The sequence below is a fragment of the Pseudoliparis swirei genome, chromosome 3, assembly GCF_029220125.1.
Source record: "Pseudoliparis swirei isolate HS2019 ecotype Mariana Trench chromosome 3, NWPU_hadal_v1, whole genome shotgun sequence".
Lineage (NCBI taxonomy): Eukaryota > Metazoa > Chordata > Actinopteri > Perciformes > Liparidae > Pseudoliparis > Pseudoliparis swirei.
Genome location: NC_079390.1, coordinates 4,050,261 through 4,057,319, shown reverse-complemented (window position 1 = coordinate 4,057,319; position 7,059 = coordinate 4,050,261).

Sequence of the window (7,059 nt, the reverse complement as noted above, 5' to 3'; positions counted from 1 at the left end):
ATTCTATCACAAAGAGATTTACGGCTCCATAAGATCGGCCTCAATCCTTTGGAGCCATTACCAACAACGTCAGTGTGCGTGTTGCTGATGCTGCCGTTCATTTTGGGATGGAGGCTTACAAGCAACCAGTGGGACTCCACTTTGAAACTCTTTCACTTGAGCCTGAATTACACTAAACTCTGTAATCTAATCACTGGCCAGTGTTAGTTATGGCGTCCACAGCACAAGGCCCCAGGAAACTCCCAGGCACACAGGCAATTAATTAACTTAATTGCACGGTTAACTTAATTGATTGATTGTTATTTTTGCTTGCCTTGGATATGGCTCCATTGCACAGTGAGATAATGGGAGTATTAGCCCACTGGCACCACTGGTTTCAGGTATCTCTCTTCCCCCTCAGTGAAACACTAAAGTGTCCTCGGGGTAATGGATGTTGAATTATCAGAACATCATCACAAGCTTAATTTGTTTTATTTATTGGCCATTGGCCGAATACATGCACACACCAACAAAAAAAATGATAAGCGGGGCACGCGAGTGCCAGTGTGGCCACGGGGATGAAGGCCGAGAGGGCAATTCATTTGTTCCAGATCGGCCAATGGGAGCGCTCCTTTTGTTGGAGAACTTAGAACGACAGCGCTCAGATATGACTTATCTAAAAACGGGATTGGTGATTCTCTGAGATACAGAGAGAGATAGAGAGTGGTTGTGAAGATTGGTATTCATCAGGGCGAACGAGTTGGCCTCGACATCAACGCTGCTTCAGGGGGGGGGTCTCTCTCTCTCTCTCTCTCTCCCTCCCTCCCTCTCTCTCCCTCCCTCTCTGCTGTATGGATGAGGGATAACTCTTTCTCCCGGAGTATATTAGTTCCCTGGCCTCACTCATTCCTGACAGCTTCGACCTTGTTAGAGCTGCAGAGTGAGACGTCCACTTTTACAGCTGTAAAAAAAAAAAAACTGCATGGGCAGTGAAACCTTTTTTCTTCTTCTCCTTCTTACCTTCATTTTCTAGTTTTACCCTTGAAGATGGATGTAGATAACACATCGTCATCAGGGGGATGATCATTAAGAGAGCTGCCAAGCACCGAAACATCTCACTTCAACAACTCACAGCCGGGATCGTGAGATTCTTTCCCTGAACTTCTCGTATACAGGACTGTCTCAGAAAATTAGAATATTGTGATGAAGTTCTTTATTTTCTGTAATGCAATTAAAAAAACAAAAATGTCATGCATTCTGGATTCATTACAAATCAACTGAAATATTGCAAGCCTTTTATTCTTTTAATATTGCTGATTATGGCTTACAGCTTAAGAAAACTCTAAAATCCTATCTCATAAAATTTTAATATTTCCTCAGACCAAGTAAAAAAAAGATTTATAACAGCTGAGTGTTTGTCAAGGCTCAGGAAACCCTTGCAGGTGTTTCGAGTTAATTAGACAATTCAAGTGATTTGTTTAATACCCTACTAGTATACTTTTTCATGATATTCTAATATTTAGAGATAGGATATTTGAGTTTTCTTAAGCTGTAAGCCATAATCAGCAATATTAAAAGAATAAAAGGCTTGCAATATTTCAGTTGATTTGTAATGAATCCAGAATGCATGACATTTTTGTTTTTTTAATTGCATTGCAGAAAATAAAGAACTTCATCACAATATTCTAATTTTCTGAGACAGTCCTGTACATGAAATGTTCTCGCAATGGCTCGACATGGCTCCGCCCACCTCAGCAGCACACCTTGATTTATTTATTTTTTTACACTTCTTATGAAAACCAATTACCATTCTCCATCATGCTCCACGGCACCATTAAATGAGCTCATTAAATACCTTTATGATTACAAATCAAAGTAATTGGCAATTAGGATTTAGCTAATTGTGTCAAAGCTTCAAGGATCTGATGCTTTGTGGCCGAGTTGGTGGCACTGCACCGCGTCACCTGCGCATCAGCCGAGTACTTCTGATGATCGATGTGGACAAGCAGAACCGGGCCGTCGCAGGTCTGATATACTCACTGCAGTGGAGAGAGAGAGACGGGTCGTCCAGGAACTAAAGAAAAGTGTCTCTCTGAATGATGTCGGCAAAGATAACAACGACTTTTTATTTACTGAGAAATCTTTTGAGATGAAGAGAGCAAGAGGCTAAAGCAGGGGTACATTTACTCAACGAGGGGTACTTGTACTTTACCTAAATATTTACATTTTAAGCTACTCTAAATAATGCATTTATTTATGGAGGACTTAAAATGTCTTCAGTATAAATAAATGCAATCCTGTTTAACAATGAGGCTCGGACCACCCCAGCTCATTTGCATACAAGGACACATAAATGTCACGCATAAATAAATGAAGAAATAGGTGTGGACACAGACAGAAATAAATGAAGAAATACAGAAATAGATTTATTTAATGATGTCCTGTTTAGGTATAACTTATATTTATTTATTCCTGTATTTATTTAGTTATTTATACATTTATTTAAGCATTCATTAGTTTATTCTTGTATTTATTTATTCATACATTAATTTAAGCATTTATTTATACATTTATTTAAGCATTAATTTATTTATTTTTTCATTAAAACATTTATTTAAGCATTTATTTATTTATTCTTGTATTTATTTATATTTATTTAAGCATTCATTAGTTTATTCTTGTATTTATACATTCATTTCAGCATTTATTTATACATTTATTTAAGCATTTATGTATTTATTCCTGTATTTATTTATTTAAGCATTTAATTATTTTTTTCCTGTATTTATATATTTATTAATACATTTATTTAAGCATTTATTTATTTATATTTATTCATGCAGTTTGAATGCTGGACTTCTATGGACTTGCTACTTCCCACCTGTATTCTACAGCCATGCAGTTGCAGTGCTTTAAACAACACGCTACCGTCCGCATTCCAACACGCTCACAATGACAATGTAAAATGCTTATTTGCATTTCAAATGGACCTAAAGCGTAAAAACGGATCAACCGGCCGTGACTTCGACATCCAGAGAGCTGCACTGACCGCCTGGCTAAAAATAAAAACGCAAAAATAAAAACGGGACCCAAATGTAGGATTGAAATGCAGAGTCTGACTTCTGTGTTGTGCTAATTGCATCGCTTTCCCTCTCCCCGGCGGGCCTTCTGCATTGTGTGTTAAACGGATGCTTTGCAGCGTGATGCATGTGAACGCCTGCGGGCTCGGCAACACCGACCTCTCTGGAAAGAGGGTGGCCGTTTAAATAGAACAGTAAATCACATTTTGCCACAGGGAATAGAAGTCCATTTTCTTAGACTCTATCACAATATATATATATATATATAGAGAGAGCATTTGTACAATATATATAGGGATATATAACTGTAGGGAACGGGATGTGATTGAGGTCTGTGTCTCTGTGTGTGTGTATTCTTGGGAGATCTCCACTTTTAATGACAATGACACCAAAGAGTGAACTCTGAGTGTGAAGCCTCAAGTTCACTCTTCCTTTCATCTCTTAGCTCATGTTCAGTCACACACACACACACACACACACACACACACTTGTGTATTTGTCCTAGTTGCTTATAAAAGGACATGGTCATGCTCCGATTGCGTTTACACTTCTCATGCGCTTTTATTTCGGAGGACTGGGGCTCCACTTGAGGGTCGGTTGACTGAAGCTGCATGATGCACAGGGTTTTTTTCTTACTAGGACAAAAAGTACACCGCCAGAGCTATTCGTAGGCAGACGCGTGCCGCCGGTGCTCGACTGTGAACTCGGGCGGAGCTTCAGAATACTGAAGCAGACTTAATAATATGCGATGGAGAGATGTGACTTCATGCACCAGTCGAGGGAGAGAGGAGCTCAGTGTATCCTCAAACGTCCCTCAGCAGCCTGGTGGGAGAGTTAGTTCAACTGGACTTAAGAGGTGCAGAGTGTCGGATCTGGTGACATCTAGTGGTGAGGTTGTAGATTGCAACCAACTGAAACTGACCGTGATTTGGTTTGTCTGTTATTACCTTCGCATTGAAAATGCGGAAGGTAATGTTTTGATCGCCGTGTATTTATTTATTTATTCATTTGTATGCGTGTTACTCGCATAACTCAAAAAGTATTAAACCGAATCGCATGAAATTGGGTGGGATGATTGGTTATTATCCGGGGACCATTTGATTAGATTTTGGGATTGATCGGGTCAAAGGTCAAGGTCATGAAAAGGTCAACATCTTCTTTTTACCATAGCGTGGTCAATTTGTATCCAATTGGCATGCAACTAATGCCAACATGTTCATAATTCAATGCCCAATCTTGTGATATGCGAAGGTATGCGCTCTACCGAGTGCCCGTTCTAGTTTTCTATTTGTTTTAACTTCATTCTAAAATATTGCATTGATTTAGCCTCTTTACTGTTGAAATGTTTTTGTCATAAAATTACAAGATGTATATTCAAATTGACGTGAATAGAATATGCCCACTGATAAAATACTTCCCTTAACTGCTCCGACACATTCATATCACACGCATTCTATTTTTTACCGACTGGATTTCATTTCTATGGTCTTAAAATATAGAATTTTCTCCTTTAGTCTGCTCACTGCAGTGAATCACGGTCATTTGAATCCAGCACACTCAGCCACCTGGTCGGCGGCGTCCTCCATTGCTGCCATAACCCGGCAGAGGTAATAGAAAAACCATAAAAGGCCGGTCCGAGATGACAGAGTAATAACATTAGATTTAAACTGTGGCGGGCCGGGCGGCCTTCTGCAGCACTCATACAAACGCATGTCTAGGAGGCGATAGTGTGAGGTCAATCATTTATTGTTTACTACCTTAATTATATGAAAATGGCAAATGTTAATGAAATTGATCATTTTTTGCTTCCGAGTGCAGTTGAGAGAATAGCCCAAATATAATTTTAAAGTCCCCCGCTTCGCTTCGGGGACAAAACAAAACCTGATGAATTCCCACGATTGCATTCAAACAAATTCGGATATTGATCGTATGCTGTGTGTAATAGCGGAGTGTGCTTTATGATGATGGACATGGAGAGAGAGAGAGAGAGAGAGAGAGGGGGAGGGAGGCAGAGAGAGAGAGAGGGAGAGAGAGAGAGAAAGAGAGAGAGACCAGCTCCACAGAGGCAGATACAATATGAGCCGGATTAATTCCTATAGAATTAATATCAGTCACACTGACAGGAACATGCATAAATAAATATATATGCATACATATAAATATATACACACATTATATATATATACATACATATAAATATATACATATACATATATATTATACATACATACATACACACACATATACAGGACTGTCTCAGAAAATTAGAATATTGTGATAAAGTTCTTTATTTTCTGTAATGCAATTAAAAAAACAAAAATGTCATGCATTCATTACAAATCAACTGAAATATTGCAAGCCTTTTATTCTTTTAATATTGCTGATTATGGCTTACAGCTTAAGAAAACTCTAAAATCCTATCTCATAAAATTAGAATATTTCCTCAGACCAAGTAAAAAAAAAGATTTATAACAGCAAAACAAAATCAAACATTTGAAAATGTCCATTAATGCACTCAGTACTTGGTTGGGAATCCTTTTGCACGGATTACTGCATCAATGCGGCGTGGCATGGAGGCAATCAGCCTGTGGCATTGCTGAGGGTTTATGGATGCCCAGGATGCTTCAATAGCGGCCTTTAGCTCATTTGCATTGTTGGGTCTGGTGTCTTTCAGCTTCTTCTTCATAATACCCCACAAATTCTCTATGGGGTTCAGGTCAGGGGAATTGGCAGGCCAATCGAGGACAGTAATGCCATGGTCAGTACACCAGTTACTGGTGGTTTTGGCACTGTGGGCAGGTGCCAGATCATGCTGGAAAATGAAATCCTCATCTCCATAGAGCTTTTCAGCAGACGGAAGCATGTAGTGCTCTAAAATCTCTTGGTACACAGCTGCATTTACTCTGGACTTGATGAAACACAGTGGACCAACACCAGCAGCTGACATGGCTCCCCAAACCATCACTGACTGTGGGAACTTCACACTGGATTTCAAGCAACTTGGATTGTGCGCCTCTTTTTTTGTGTCTTACCCTCCTGATGGAGGGTGTCAATGATGGTCCTCTGGACAGCAGTCAGATCAGCAGTCTTCCCCATACTTGTGATTTAGTTTACTGAACCAAGCTGAGTGTTTTTCAAGGCTCAGGAAACCCTTGCAGGTGTTTCGAGTTAATTAGACGATTCAAGTGATTTGTTTAATACCCTACTAGTATACTTTTTCATGATATTCTAATATTTAGAGATAGGATATTTGAGTTTTCTTAAGCTGTAAGCCATAATCAGCTATATTAAAAGAATAAAAGGCTTGCAATATTTCAGTTGATTTGTAATGAATCCAGAATGCATGACATTTTTGTTTTTTTAATTGCATTACAGAAAATAAAGAACTTTATCACAATATTCTAATTTTCTGAGACAGTCCTGTATATATATATAAATATATATTTTTAAAAAACATGTATATATATATATAAATATAAATATAGACTAATTCAAACAGCTTTGAATGTTAATAGGTTCACAAATGGGTCAGTGGGAGCTAAATGAGCGCAAACTAGTTCTGGCTAATTATCAAGTAACCGAACCTCCACCAATCAAGTTTGAAGGGCCAGAAAAGGTGAGCCGACCGGCTGAAGGCAGGTGAGCCGACCGGCTGAAGGCAGGTGAGCCGACCGGCTGAAGGCAGGTGAGCAGCAGTTTCCCAGAAGTGGGTCATGGTGAAAGTGTCGCTAATGGACGGACGGCTTCTCGAGCACTTTGGGCATAAAGGAAGGAGCCGGGTGATCGGATACGCTCTCTTAAGACAAAAAGACATGTAATATTCATCACCGGAGGGAAAAAAAAAGCTGAGTCCTGCAAAGCACATAAATCAAGGTTTTAATGTATTTATTATTAAACAAATTCAGTCTTTTATAATAGCGAAGTCGTTTCAAGACTGCGGAGGAATTAAAACTGGATGTTTGAGTGTCTTCATTGATATTATAGCATTCATGAGATTATT